Source organism: Eucyclogobius newberryi, unplaced genomic scaffold, assembly GCF_026437365.1.
Source record: "Eucyclogobius newberryi isolate DKJ021-1_F unplaced genomic scaffold, fEucNew1.0.hap1 SCAF_8, whole genome shotgun sequence".
Classification (NCBI taxonomy): Eukaryota; Metazoa; Chordata; class Actinopteri; order Gobiiformes; family Gobiidae; genus Eucyclogobius; species Eucyclogobius newberryi.
In genome coordinates, this window is record NW_027316500.1 from 1284923 (window position 1) to 1291121 (window position 6199).

The 6199-nt window shown below is 39.7% G+C and overlaps 1 pseudogene; it reads right to left on the minus strand.

Annotated features, from left to right (window-relative positions):
- Positions 1-669: 669 nt before the first annotated feature.
- On the minus strand, positions 670-2961 carry LOC140350953 (uncharacterized; annotated as a pseudogene).
- Between the last annotated feature and the right edge of the window lie 3238 nt (positions 2962-6199).

The following is a 6199-nucleotide window of genomic DNA, read 5'->3' on the forward strand; positions in this document are numbered from 1 at the left end:
TTGGAACTTGCTCATAGTTTGGAATCATACCTTACTCCAAGGCGCAGTTCAACTGTCAGTACTATCTTCCATTTTTCGCTGAAATGTTTCTTCCTTTAGCTATCAGAATTCATATGGCTAAAAGGGTTGTCCATACTTTTAAATAACTCTTCAATGGCTGATCTGGAGGGGTTGTCAGCTGGGAATCAGTCAACACTTGGTCCTGAATGTTAGACTGCAAATCTCCCACAAATTCCTCTAAATTCTCAATGGTAGAAAGAACTACAGTATTTGGAACTCCCAACTTCCCAAAGGTTTGGCTATTATGGAGGCACACATATCTTTGTTGCGAGTTGACACGGAAGTGCCTGCCTCAATAATTTGGGATGAAGTAGAGGGTGTTTCATCATTTAAATACTGAGAATTATTGTGCTGTTGGCTGTCATGGCTAGAAGGCCTCTCAGGAGGCACACAGGGGTTTTCACTCGAAGCATTTATATTAATCAAGTATCTTCTAAATCCGGAATGACTTGAAAATTGCAAGCAACATCCTACTTGACCACATTTTAGTCTAATTTTTTTCCAAGGGTACATCCCATTAATTAGTTTGAGGTGCCTGAACAAAAGTTAAGCTGTACAAAAGGATGAAGCACAAAGAAAACATCTGAGCATTTTTGCGGGATAAGTTAATTACTGCTTGTTCAATAACTTTGCTCTAAGCTCTGACTCTTAGAGTTTCTTCTGTTGTACCTATGTCAATGTTGTACGGAGTAGTTTGTAAAAACGTGTACAGACTGGCCAGAGCATCATCATATTTCACACTGAAAACAAAGTGGGACTTGAACAAATTTCTATCCAATACTATGTAGAAGCTGGAAACCTGTGCCTTTGAAGTCCCTGAGGCCAGAAGATATGGCTGAAGGTTTCCTTCAGTGCTCTTTAGATGATCCTCCAGGCTCTGGCAGGACTGAAACGCAAAGACAAATATCTACATAAGCCATCAGTTTAAAAGAGTTGCATGATCAATATTTTGTACTATCTTCACAAACTTTTGGAAATTTCACCAGATGATCTGTTGCCTCTCCAACACTAATCTTCTTGTGTTGGTTGTGGAGTGAGAAGATGCAGGAGGACAAGAAGAGAGACCATGTCACTGTCCCACTCTGCAGACAGTGCAAATAACACAGTTAACTGAAGAATATTTGCATTCACATTGTCTTCTGCTATTATCGAAACTCTTAAACTCACTGCTCAGAGTGGACGAGCCATTACAAACTTGTGCAAAATGATACACAGCATACAGAATGTAGGTTTCTACTATCAGACGGGATTGTGAAGTTGTATGTTGAGGTCCAACTTAAGTTACATTTAGTCATCACTTTTTGTTGTAAAATGTCAGTGTATAATTTAAATGTTAATAGTTGTTTACTATTAAAAAGGCAGAACAAAGCTTCAGGTTTTTCATTCAGGGCAGATGTTAGCAGTTTTTTTCAGCAGAGCAGTCTCTCTGAGCGTTTTGGCCTCTTGGATGACCTTGTCTTTAAAACCGGTCTCCCATTTTCCCAGGAAACTGGAAGCAGTCTCTGCTCCAAAAATCAACAAGAAGCCTTGCAAAATCTAATACAAAAAGGAAGGACAACTGTTACAAATAACTGGAAGTAAAATCACACATTTTCACAAAAGTTTGTTTAAATTCACATGTTTTGCCTACCAGTGTCCAAGAAATGAGGAAACATTTGAAGAATATCTGCTGATTGCTGTGGGTCATGGAGCATCTGTTGACAATATGGGAATGTCTCCTTCATCTTCTGTAAGACTATGTCACAATCGGTGGTGTGGTGAAGAAGAGACATAGCCTCCATACATTCGTCTCCTGTTTGGTGGTCATCTAGGGAGCCGAGTGTTCTTGATGATGTGGGACCCCCTTTTAGCTGAACTCTGTGGGGGATGTAGATGTGGTTCTGGACTGACATTGTCTTGACACACCACTCAAGGAAGCCTTTGTTGCTCTGAATGTCATAAAAATGTTCCTGAAAAATAAAAGTACTTCTAGTTAGAGTGCAATCAATATCAAGTTTTTGACAGCCTTAGTGCATGTATGCTGCTTAGACACAAAAGATCAACAAACCCAAACGTAACTGCATCATTATTTCACAACACGATTACATTTCAAACTCACATATCCCTTTTTTGAGTATGGGTCCTTCAAAGATGGGAAAAGCGTCACAATCCCAAGGGCGTGAAACTCCTTTGTCATCTTGTTTAAAAATCTCCTGCAAAAGCAAAAGTATTGTTTATGAGAATATTCTTGACCCGTCTACAAATGTGACTTTGATGTCATTGACATCAAGTGTCTTACCCTTCCTTTTTACGCATGTGAGCCACAATGATGTTCACCATTAAACGCCGGGTGGAATCTTTCAAACTCCCGGTCTTTTCATACTCTTTGATCACAGTCATGCCTGCTGGCTTAGAAGTGAGAATTCGCTCCACTGCCTAAAATACAAAATTAAGAATTAATAATATGGACTTTGAAGAAAGGACAATTTAAAAATGAATGTGTTTAAAGTATGCAAGTTATAAGATAACATTTCATTTGAGATCCAGCATCACTTGCTGGACTGCTCAGACTGCTTGAGGTGGACAACGTATCTGTTAGGCTTGGGGAGAAAGTCCCTTCACCTGGCTGCAGTAGTGTAAAATCTGAGGACCACAAATACAGTAACAACATTAGGTTACAGGGCACATAAAATCAAAAATTAACAAATACATAACTGACATATACAGTAGGGTGCCATGGAGGATCAAGAACTAGCACATTTTCATTCCAAAAGATCGCTTTACTACTTTATTATACTTATTGTCGTCTTAAAGCCCTGCACAGTCAGATATAACGTAAGTTTGAGGAGTAAAACCACACTTACCTGGCTCAAGAGTCACGGTGAAGACAACTGGGTGGGGCACTGCGACAAAGCTGCACATTAGATAAACTCAGGTGTAGTGTTGAATCAGGCTCCTCAACACTCAATGAATGAACTCCGAAATATTACTACACCAAAGAGTTACCCTGAACACAAGCCGTAGTTGAATGTAGAGAATAAACTCCCAAAATTTAACACTTTAACACTCTGTAATTTGCTGTGTACTTGCTATTGTTGTTCGTGTAATGTTTCAGCCCATGGATTAACACGTTTTGTGTACGTCTAGTGCTCCCCAAGTTACTTTTTCAAATCAGTAATGTGTGTGTATTGATTACATCCTCATCTCTTTCCCGGTCTCATCCCCTCACCACAGTCACAGAGCTCGGCATGTTTTGAGCATGCGCACCGAGCAGCTAGTGACTGGGAGTTTTGTCCTCATGCAAAAGAGAAATAAAATCTAAAAGTAACACTACCCAACACTGTTCACCAGAGGAACCAGTGAAACATTTGCTTGTGTCTGGATGACATGCCAAAACTGAGACATTTTCTACTTAAAAAGAAAGAAAGAATAAGAACCCAAATTTCCAGTCAATTTTTGGTGAGGCATGTGTCCATCTATTTCTTTGTGATTGCCATTTTTCCTACAGCCAAAAGTACTTTTCAAAGGAATCCATTTATTGGGATGGCAACGTCTGCCATGCCTTGTTCATTTTAGTCCAATATTTTTGAGCAACAGGACAGTCACATATTGCATATGGTAATGGTTTGCCTCCTGGTTGCCACTATTTGTCATATAGCATTTCCCTGTGAGTAATGGACAGTATTCACCTGAGGCAGCTGCAATCGTAGATATGACCACTCTACCAGGATGTTAATGGGTGAGTAAGATTCGAACCGCCAACCATCAGATCAGAAGAACTAAGGGTCTGCTGCCCAAAAACGGACATCCAGTCCTAAAGTCATGCAATTGCTCAGCTGCTGCTGAAATTTGACAAAAAAAATCACTGTTTGTCTATAAATCTAAGAAACGAGTAGGTAATGCTACGTGAACTAAACAATCAAAGCTGATGGGCCTCGGTGGAAAACAGACCAACTTACAAGCGGCTAACATGGCTAACAGGTCCAACGCTAGACAAAGCTCCGTTCCCAACGCGGACTCTCCTGGCTCTTCCTTGTCATAGGGAGGAGAGGAGATAACTTTACAACAGTTGGCCCTTATGATGCGTGAAATGCTGCGTGACATGGCATCAAGGAGAGATGAAATGAGTTGACTGAATTGAATGCAATAAAAAGGAGCTAAAAGCGGGAGGAAAAGACGAAGAAAGCATTGGTGAGGCGGAGTTACTGGAGCTGAGGGCCAAGGTGGGGCCGCTGCGGACGGAGGTCAAGAATATTTAAAGCAAGATCCTGGATTTGTAGTCCAGATCAGGTAGGAATAATATCAGACTTGTTGGGAGTGAGAATAAGGGGATAACACTGAAAGTTTCCATGAGAAGGTCAACCCGGAGCTAATTTCGGGCACTGGAGTTGCAGTATACAATAGAAAAAGCACATCGCCTGGGGCAAACAGGACAAGCAGCTGATAAACCACGAGGTCTGAATATGAGGGTTCTTAACCACCATGTGAAAGAACGCATGAAGTTTGCAAAAGTTAAAGAAGACCTCCAGTACAAAGGCAAATAAGTGTTCTCCACCCCAGATATTCAGGAGCCGTTTGTTTTCCATTTGAACTTTTCCTCTGTTTTGTTTTTCTGTGGTTCATGTGTTTGTATGTTGTGTTCAACAAGGGAGTTTTATGACATTTAAAACTTAAAGGTCTACTCTATTAAATGCTCTACCAGGAAGTGATCTCACCTTCTTTACTAATAGTATAGACCTGATTGCAAACCATTCTGAGGGAACCCTAATCGGTGATTGGAATCCATAAATTAATGATGAATATAGGATTGATTGACATATGGAGGGAGATGAACTCAATCACACTCCAGTTTCCCAATTTTTCTAATCCACATACAATCTACTCCAGAATAGACAGATCAAAAATCACAGAGGCAGATATAGGCAAAAGTGACCATGCTCTTAGCTACATTACTGTGGATTTGGAGGAAAGTTGAAAATGTCAAACGACATTACAGTAAGACTTATCTGGTGGAGAACAACAATGGTGAAACTTCCTCGCCCATCATTTGGGATGCTGCCAAAACTGTTTTGAGAGGAAAAATTATAGCCATTGTCAGCAAAAAAGAAACAAAAGGAGAAAAAGCATAATGAGCTGCCAGAAAAAAATAAACATGCTGGAGGTAAGTCATGCCAAGAAGGAGAGTCCTCAAATGCTACAGGAAAAACAAAAATATTAAAGGAGAAATTAATGATCTAACCTCACAAGAAATAATGAAGAAAATGCTCTTTACCAAAAGTATTTCGAAAGTGGGTCAGAATTTTCTGAATTATTAACTATAAAAACAACAAGCGATAAGAACAATTATACAGAGTAATCGAAACAAAACACTTATCCCTCTGCTTTTAACAATTTTTAACTGGGCCCTTAAAAAAATCCTCCTAGTTGGAAAGAAGTGGCAATATGTTGTTGTTGTTGTTGTTTTGTTTCAAAAGAGAGGGAGGGGATAAGAAACAAAGAGACAAACTCAGTTCCTTTTAAAATAATTATTAGTCATGCTGCCTTTGCTAAAATGCATCATTGTTCAGGTGCAGATCCTACACGTTGTCAATAGTTTAGAGCGTTTAGGTAAGTTTTCAGACTGTATCAAAACCATAGTCTAAATTACACTGCATTTCAATACGCAACTTTTTTAATGGACGTGGGGCAGATCGGATTGAAATGAACAATTTGAAGCCAGGGTGTGGGGCAAGAACGCCAAAATCTTAGGACGCGCCGGTTGGAATAAAACCTGACCCATGCATCACTAGAGAGCACCGTCAGTTTAGGGAAAACTAACTGCCAACTTGTTCAAACTCGTCTATTCAGCCTCATGCTGTCGCTCTTATTTTACCAGCTAAAACACCTGTTTAATCCTGTCGGGTGGTTTTAAAGCAGTTTCAAAAGCAGAGACGTGAGGATGAGTCTATAGTGTATAGTCCAGTTGGTGCAGTGAATGTACCGCGCACACGGACTGAACCAAGTTAAGAAAAGGAGTGGGGTTTGTTATTTTGAAACATAAAATATCAAAATTAAAAAAAAAAAAAAAAATTTGAGGGAAGAGATTTAATCCAATATTTTGATGTATATTTGAAACTGACTTAATTATATCGTCGAATCAGAGAGAGGATTAGGAGAAAGG